The sequence below is a fragment of the Saccopteryx leptura genome, chromosome 6, assembly GCF_036850995.1.
Source record: "Saccopteryx leptura isolate mSacLep1 chromosome 6, mSacLep1_pri_phased_curated, whole genome shotgun sequence".
NCBI lineage: Eukaryota > Metazoa > Chordata > Mammalia > Chiroptera > Emballonuridae > Saccopteryx > Saccopteryx leptura.
In genome coordinates, this window is record NC_089508.1 from 32,555,254 (window position 1) to 32,561,759 (window position 6,506).

At 44.7% G+C, this 6,506-nt stretch overlaps 1 non-coding gene across 1 annotated transcript; it reads left to right on the forward strand.

The window, feature by feature from the left end:
* Positions 1-5,404: 5,404 nt before the first annotated feature.
* Positions 5,405-5,511, forward strand: LOC136377760 (U6 spliceosomal RNA). Its single transcript, XR_010746392.1, has one exon. It is a non-coding gene; the product is annotated as a U6 spliceosomal RNA (small nuclear RNA).
* Positions 5,512-6,506: the final 995 nt, after the last annotated feature.

Consider the following 6,506-nt stretch of genomic DNA (forward strand, 5'->3'; position numbering starts at 1 on the left):
TGAGGCATGATTGGATTGTACTGCCCCACATCAAAAAGGGTGGGAAAGGTTTAATCCCAAAACCAAGCCCCAGGCTACAAGGACTCTCAACACACATTAATATCACTTGGGCGACGGCCTCACGTGGGCAGCGCCATTTTTAACAAAGTGAGCATAATACATTTTATCTGCCCAACAATATGTACGTACTTTAAAAAAAACACACAGCCTGACCTGCGGTGGCGCAGTGGATAAAGTGTCAACCTGGAATGCTGAGATCGCTGGTTTGAAACCCGGGCTTGCCGAGTCAAGGCACATACGAGAAGCAAGTTGATGCTTCCTGCTCCCTCTCCTTCTCTCTCTCCCTCCTCTCTCTAAATCAATAAAATCTTTAAAAAAAAAAAAAAAATAAAATAAAATAAAAAAAACACACACATGATTTATTTTATACTGTTTGAAAACTTGTGTCTTTAACTTAATGAGTAATTGTAGATGGATCTTAACAGGATTTTTTAAAACTGCTACATAGTATTCCATAGACCAGATATACTAGACATTGTTTAACTATCCCTTCATTAATGGATATTTAGGTTATTTCCACTCTTTAAAAATAGGATAAAAATGACTGCAATGAATATTTTCCTCATATATCTTTGAGTACTTGTGTGATTGAATTTCTATAGGATAAAATTCTAGACTTGAAATAACCGAGTCAAAGGGCATATTTGTACATTTAAAATTTTGACAGGTTTGTAAATTGCTTTGCAAAAATGATGCATCAATTTATACTCCTTCCAGCAACTTATGAGGATTCCCATTTCCTCACATCCTTGCCCAACAATGGGTCTCATGCCATCTTTGCCATGCATTCTTTAGGGTGTTGAGGCTGAATATTACATTGAGGCTGCGTTCTTTCTTGTGTCTTCCCAGAGACAGGGAAAATCATAATCAGCACCTTTTGGAGAGCAGCCTCTGGGTCCAGGACCATAGGACCCAGACCGAAGGTCTCTGAGCCCTGGGAGCTTATCCAAGGGGGACCAGGATTTTCTACCTGAACCTAGATATTGCAGCGACTCACAGAGAGATTACACATCTACCTTTCTTTTCATGTGAAGGGGAAAGAGAAACAAAGATGAGACCGACTATCCCACCAAACCCACTGACCTTGAAACAGTTCTCTATCTTCATCTAGTTATCTCCTGGCCTCATCAGTGTGCCTGCTTCTCAAAAATAAAGTTCATGAAGGGTGCCCCTATGAAATGCTTAGTCAATCCACTCCTTATCGGTGGGGAGGGTTTGAGACATAGCCTTACCTAAGTTCATTCACCTCTGATCTCCTGAGGACGCAGCTGACTCTGGTTGCCGCCTAACCTGGGAGGCAGACCCAGGGCCATTGTACCAGCAAATCAGGGGCTCCAAAGCCGGGAGAAGAAAATAAGATGCAGCTTTGATAAAGTTATCAAGAATATTGTGTTTGGGAACATCTAGAAAGACGTAATTTTAACTTTAGCACACGTGCGAGTTACGTGTTTAGCGAGTTTGTCGTGTTTTTATTTTGAATCACATTGCAGATACTGTCATGTGTTTAGCGTTTAGGACAGCCACAGGGCTGAATTGGCTCCTCCTGGATCTTCCCCCCACACCCAAGTCAGGGCAGATTAGGTTTGATGAGTTCCTGGAATTTTCCAGGCCTTCACGGAGGCCCTGCCTGCTGGGATTCTAGAGACAGGGCTTCATCTAGGACAGTGGTAGTCAACCTGGTCCCTACCGCCCACTAGTGGGCATTCCAGCTTTCATGGTGGGCGGTAGTGGAGCAACCAAAGTATAAATAAAAAGATAGATTTAACTATAGTAAGTTGTTTTATAGAGATTTATTCTGCCAAACTTAGCAAAAATCTGACATAAAGTACTTGGTAAGTAATTTTTTTTTTTTTTTTTTTTTTTTTTTACAGAGACAGAGTCAGAGAGAGGGATAGACAGGGACAAACAGACAGGAACGAAGAGATGAGAAGCATCAATCATTAGTTTTTCGTTGCGCATTGCGACACCTTAGTTTTCATTGATTGCTTTCTCATATGTGCCTTGACCACGGGCCTTCAGCAGACCTAGTAACCCCTTGCTCGAGCCAGCAACCTTGGGTTCAAGCTGGTGAGCTTTTGCTCAAACCAGATGAGCCCGCGCTCAAGCTGGTGACCTCGGGGTCCTCAGCATCCCAGTCCAATGCTCTATCCACTGCGCCACCACCTGGTCAGGCTGGTAAGTAATTATTATATGCTTTAACTTGCTGTAACTCTGCTTTCTAAATTTTATAAAGTTACTTCCCTACTTTATAAATCACCATTACTGTGGAACTGGTGGGTGGTTAGAAAATTTTACTACGAACAGAGATACAAAAGTGGGCAGTAGGTATAAAAAGGTTGACTACCCTTGATTTAGGAGTAGTGTTTAGATACCGACATTGCAGACTGGTGGTAGGGATTTCATCAGAAAGCACATGAAGGCAACCGGCAGTGTTGGTACTCAAGTGGTATTAATTTCCTCCCCTCATTGTAATCTTCTTCTGTCTGAATCATGGGGTTAACGGAGCAGAACTAGAAAGACTTTAAGAAGTCTTTTATTGTTTTAGACACAAAGTTCTATAGGAACAGAAAGAGAGAGGTGTGGAATTGGAATTTCACTATGTTCTCTTTAGGCTGTTGCACATACATGTGCTCATAGCAGGGTTCTTATAAATTGTTTTCCATTGAGTTGAGTTGAATTGAAGTGTACCCTACCCAAGGTCAAATATGTGTAATTCATAATGCAGGAAAAATTTAGTCTTTTTGGAGCCTCTTAAATTATAGATGAAGAGACTCAGGTCCAGAGGTTAAATGACTTTTCAAGGTCACGTGGATAGGAAAGGTCAGAGCCAGGATACAAACTCATCAGCATAAGAATGGTTCTCAGAGTGGGGCTGAGATGGGCTTGCCCTGGGAGTAAGCACAGCTAAGTAAAGCCCTAGGGCGCAGACCGGAGGCTAATAGACTGAAAACAGTTATCAGGGAGAAGAACCAGAGACAGGGCTGATGAGAGAAAGGGAAGGAAGTAGTTCTAGAAGGAGGGAGTGATCAACTGGCCAAATGCTGCTAAGAAGTAGGGGGATAAGCGAGAGCTGACTAGTGGATGCTGTTGTGACCCTTGGCTAGATTAGTTTCAGGGGCATGGTGGGGAGCAAAGCCCAACGGTAAAGGGTTCAAGAAAAAATAGGAGGAGAGATGGTAGTGACTGTAAAAATCAGCAATTCTTTACAGAAATTTTATTCTAAAAGGGAGAAGAAAAATAGGGTGCTAGCTGAAGAGAGACCTGGTTCCAAAGGGTATTTTTTCATTCATTGGTTGATTCTTGTATGTTCCCTGACTGGGGATCAAACCTGCAACCTTGGCGTATCAGGATGATGCTCTAACCCCTTTTTCTTTTAAGATGGGAGGTAATGAAACAGGTGTATGAGCTGATGGGGAGAGAGAGCACCCCCCAGTGCAGAGTGGTGCTCCGGGCAACACGAGGGGATGGAGTCCAGGTGGAGAGGAGGGCTGGTCTAAGACGGTGCACAGGGGCCCCACCCATGAAGCCTCCCCAGAGTCCCTGAGCAGCGTCCCCTCCAAAGCAGTGTGGTTTGATTTCCCCCTTGTACTCACTGTGATCTTAGCAGGCGACATTCTTCTCCCACAGTGTATGGGCTGAGGGGCACCCCTGGGCATTGTGCCCCTGGGTATCCCCAGCTTTGCTGGGTGCAGGCTGAGAGGAGAGAAGCTGACAGGGTGAAGGTCAGCAGCCCACGTGTCCCTGTGGAGCTGTGTGCTCAGTGAGTAGAAAACGGCTAGCTGATGAGTGCAGGGGAGTTTTCTCAAAGTCTGCAGGGCCCTTGCTTTTCAGGGACACCGGGGGTCCTGCTGTAATGTCATAGACTCAAGGGACACATAGCATTGGCTCCATGGACAACCAAGATGGCCGGACAGAAATTTCAGCAAGTTCACTTAAACTTAGCTTAGAATTTCTAATGCACAAAACCAGCCAATCCATGACCTGGGCTGATTTCCTCTTTTTCAAGGTTTGAACTTAAGAAGTGCCCGGCCTCATCCTCCAGGGGGGACATCCCTTCTCAGCCCGTGTCTGTTTGACAGATAAATACACAAACAAAAAGAGGGAAAGAACTAGATTTGAAGAGCTTTCAGTGCAAAATCAGGAAATTCTCCATTAGGGAAAAATTCCTCTGGTTAAAAAAAAGAGTTGGGTAATTGAGGCTGAAACACCAGTGGAATAAGATACCAGCACACCACAGGCCTGGTTTTTCCATTAACCAATTTCTCCTTAAAAAAAAAATAGAAGTCTCAAAAAGAATACACAGGTGTATATATATCCCTGACCCATTACCCAGAGAAACTTGTTCAATTTCTTTTTCCCAATTTATTGTAGGTTGCATTGTAAGTCATCTTCCTATAAAGTAATAAAATGTAAATGTGGGTTTTAGGTATGCTAATGTTTCGGGTCAGCTGAGCACCCAGCCTGTTATGGGCGAGGGGCCTGCTGGAAGCTGTGAGAACTGAGAACTGAGTGGGAGGTGGAGAGAAGGAAACAAAAGTTCCCCATTGTACCAGTTTGAGAAAACAGGGCTTTAGGACATGGCATGGTTTGTTGTGAACTGGAGACATCAGCGGACATCAGCAATGAATCCATACATTAACCGTCAGGGGCAGAATGGCTTAAAAGGGGCTGAAAGCCGTGAGCGGGTTGCTTAGAAATATCACTCCAGCAGCAGAGGAGAAGGGGCGGGGGATGTGGCTGAGCTTGACTCCTGCTGATGACCCCACATAGAAAGGGGGCAAAAGTGAAAGGCCGAGGTCCCCGGTGGAACACTGTGGAACAGGACCCAGGCTGGGTTTCCCCATGGACACAGTGGTGCAGGACACCGCGGGTTGTTGGGATGGGGACCCATAGTTGCCTCAGCAGAGTGCTGGGAGGCCTTCACGAGCTCCTTTCCTTTTAAACCCATCTTCCAGTTTATCATGGAAAAAGGTGGTGAGAGAGGATTCATACAGGGAGTTTGCTGAAAACCAATGACTTGGCAAAATAGGGAGCACCTTAAGTTCTGGGTGAGACCCTTCACACAAACAATGTGACTTGGGTTTTGTATTTCTGGAAGACATGTTAAAGTCAGGCTGGGTTAGAGGGGACTCCAGGGCAGCTGGGGGCACACCAGGTGGAAAACAGGAGGGACGGTGTGTGAAGATGCTTGGGGGGTTGCTTAGGGGGTCAGACAGAAACGAAGATTGTGGGGTGGGAGAGGGGTTGGCCGTTATTGACCAGTAAAAATTTAATAATAGCCAGAGCCTGCATGAGCTTCAGGGAAGGTGATTTGATTCAAAGTAGTCTTAAGAAGGGTCAAAAGGTGCTCGCTTCGGCAGCACATATACTAAAATTGGAACGATACAGAGAAGATTAGCATGGCCCTTGCGCAAGGATGACACACAAATTCGTGAAGCGTTCCAGATTTTTGGAGCATGCTTCTCAGTGCCGGATGCTCTCAAAAAAAAAAAAAAAAAGAAAGAAAGAAAGAAAAAAAAAATGGGTCAAAAGGCAGAGAGACGGGAGTCTGAGAAAGGGCTTCTCTCAGTCTGCAGGTGGGTGCCGGAGGGAGTTTTAGAACTGTGGTAATGAGACTATGAAATGGGAATGATGCTGGACCGAACCATCGAATTGTGGAGAACCACCAAAGGAATAAGGAGTTATTCAGTGAGGCAAGTTAAATGGGAAGATAAACTTGGAAGCAAAGCAGAGAAGCAGGGGGTGTGCATTTATAGCTGTTGCCACCAGGGAGGGCCTACTAGGTGCTGCCATATTGTAACCAGAGAAGTAGAAAAATGCTACTTTGGCTCTCAAAGAGTTGTAGGGGGAGTGGGGCTGCAGGTCAGATATTATATAGAAAGACCTCAGATCGTCCAGAGCCTCTCCCCATGGGTTGTGGGGTACAAAGGGAGGGAATTGGCCCCGGCCGGTTGGCCCAGTGGATAGAGCATTGGCCCAGCAAGCCGACATTCTGGGTTCGATCCCTGGTCAGGGCACACATGAAAAGTGACCATCTGCTTCTCTTTTCCTCCTTCTCCCCCTTCTCTCCCTTCTCTTTTCCTTCCCATCCCAGAGCCAGTGACTCGATTGGCCCTGGGCTCTGAGGTAAACCTAACCATATTACCTTTTAAAATTAAATGCAATAAGTCAGACAAAGAAGAACAAATAGGAACCTAAAAAAAATTTTAAATAGCAAATTCATAGATAACAGAGAACAGATTGGTGGTTTCCAGGGGTAGACAGTGGGATAAATGGACAAAGGGGGTCAAAGGTTCAAATTTTCATTTAAAAGATAAATGAATCCTAAGGAATAGAATGGTAACTATAGTTAGTAACCCTGTATTGTATATCTGAAAGTTGCTAGGAGAGCTCAGATCTTATTCTCATCACAAGGAAAAAATTATAACAATGTGTGGTGATTATTT